The sequence below is a fragment of the Crocuta crocuta genome, unplaced genomic scaffold, assembly GCF_008692635.1.
Source record: "Crocuta crocuta isolate KB4526 unplaced genomic scaffold, BGI_CrCroc_1.0 scaffold247, whole genome shotgun sequence".
Classification (NCBI taxonomy): Eukaryota; Metazoa; Chordata; class Mammalia; order Carnivora; family Hyaenidae; genus Crocuta; species Crocuta crocuta.
Genome location: NW_027531910.1, coordinates 1,589,556 through 1,592,260, shown reverse-complemented (window position 1 = coordinate 1,592,260; position 2,705 = coordinate 1,589,556).

The window sequence follows — 2,705 nt, the reverse complement described above, 5'->3', positions numbered from 1 at the left end:
GCACAGTCATGGCTATCATTGATGTTTTATTTTATTTGTGATAAATTTAATTTATTTATTATTTATATAGCCTTGAGTAGGCAGTTTTTTTATATTTATGATGTTTAATGTCCAAGTACAAATAAATTTCTACTCACTAGTTTCTTGATTTGTTTCAAAAGATGTGCTTTGGAGGTAGAAATATAGAAATTTGTATTTGTTTATCATCTTATTTTTATCATTTCTTACTTATTGCTGTTAAAGGACCTTACTTCCATAGGCTACTATGGAATTCTCTCCTGCATTTTATCTCTAATCCCTCTCACTGAAGACCAGAGCTGTCATTTCCTGCTAGTTAATGGAGAGCTCCATCCTGTGGCCACTCCTTAAGCACTTCGATCCTTCAAAACCAGACACTGCACAGCTCTCAGATCTAATTAGTTTTGAAAGCCAATTGATTACTCCCTGCAAAGATCCCCTCACATCTGCTGCCTCATTTCCAGACTCAGTGGCTCCACACTAATTCTGCCCTTATCATTCCACCTCTGAACCACTGTAATAATCCCCTAACTCGTTAACTCACCAACATGGCCCCATGACATAAATTACAGAGATGAACACTCCATATCTCTCAACATACTGCCCTCCATGATCCTTCCTCTCTAGCTGTTTAGGTATACTCAATAACCCTGTAATCACCTTGAAATCACCACTAACATGTCCCTCAAGCTACTCCTCCAACCTGAAATGTACCCCTCCTTTTCTCTTCTCCCTTTTTCCCCATCCCACACTTTTTTTCAGAAACCCACTTGTGCCTGAAGCATCATGTCAACCACTTCCACCTCTCCCTAAGCATAAAGGGCTCTCTAAATTTCTATTACACTTATTTTTGTGGGTTCTCCAATTTCCTTGGTCTTTCTGTCTCCCTGTTTCCTCATTTGTAAAATGGGTATAATGTCAGCAATATACCCCATAGAATTAATATAAAGACTGGATGATGGGATATGTGCATAGAAACAAGTATTTTGGGACATCTTAAATACTCAGTAAATTTATGTTTGCTAATATATGAAGTGGATGAAATCATAATGATGTTGTATTAGCTCATTAATTATATTTTCTATTGGTCTGCGTCACTGTTCCCCAAGTAGAAGAAAACTTCCTGCAGAATAAAGGCTGTCTTCCTATTTTGTTTCTTATAGAATATCTAACACAGAGTAGATGTCTCATTACTACTTATTGATTAATGTATTCCTTTAAGCACAAGTGGGTTGAGTGGTGGTACTGCCATCAACATTCCCTTCATGGGAACACTTCAAGAATATTGCACAACTATGAAGAAAACAAATGTTAGTCTCTCTGAATGAATCTGAGTAGATTTTTATTGCAAGAAAAATTGTCAGCCTCATGATAAAATGATTTTGATTAACACATGAAAAATAGGAACAAAAAAACCTTGTCTTAGTTCAGACTGCTATAACAAATGAACACAGATTAGGCAGCTCAAACAACAACACTTATTTCTCATAGTTCTAGAACTCGGAAGGCCAAGAACATGGTGTTTGCATAATCAGGTTCTGGCGAGAGCCTTTTTTTGGCTTACGGAGGGCTGATTTCTTTCTGTATCCTCACATGGTAGAAAGAAAGCTAGCTAGCTCTCTGGCCTCTTCTAATAAGGACACTAATTCCATTCACGAGGCCTCCACTCTCATGACCAAATCACCTCCCAAGGGTGGCACTTCCAAATACCATTACTTTGGGATTTGAGTTTCAATATTTAACGTTCCAAATTCAACATTCAAGAGGGGCAGGGGAAATATGTGCAGCATTATGTCCTTGACTTTATCTCTCATCAATTTACCCTGTGAAGTCCACTCATCATTTTTTTAATGTTTATTTTTGAGAGAGAGGGAGACTGAGAGAGAGAGAGAGAGAAAAGGAGGGGGAGAGAGAGAGAGAGAGAGAGAGAGAAAAGGAGGGAGAGAGAGAAAGCGCAAGCAGGGGAGGGTTAGAGAGATCCATTTTTTCGAAGACTCAAAAGGGTTAAGCGTCTGACTTTCGCTTGTGTCATGATCTCGCGGTTCGTGGGTTCGAGCCCCGCGTTGGGCTCTGTGCTGACTGCCAGCTCAGAGCCTGGAGCCTGTTTCAGTCTGCGACTCCCTCTCTCTCTGACCCTCCCCTGCTCATGCTGTCTCTCTCTCTCTTTCCTAGAAATAAATTAAAAAAAAAAAACAACATTAAAAAAACAAACGTAACAGCTCATAACTCCACGCCTTCAAGACTGAAGTAACCTCATTTACCAGATCTCGTAGATCCATGGACGTCCCTTGGACACTTCCCAACATCCCGTATAGTTTAACTTTGTTAAATTAACATTTGCTAAGTAGACCTCCAGGGTGTGGATGGTGAGCCACTGTTCAACAAAAGACCACAAGGGAAAGTGAAATAGAGAAGTTTATGAGTCACAGATCCTGGAGGAGGTACACAGCACACCTGGAGGGGCCACATGAGGAAGTCAAAGCAGGGTAGAAGTAGAGCACGGCAGGACCTGGGGCACAAGCTTTTATTAACATCCAAAAGTGGATTGCTTTCGGGTTCCCAAGTTAAGGATGGACTGGTCAATTCAAACTCAAAAAGAAAAATTCTGGTAAACTTCAAGAAGGGTGGAGCCTTATCTAAGGGTTGCATTGGGGGAAGGCACGGGGGAGATTGCTTATCACAGGATT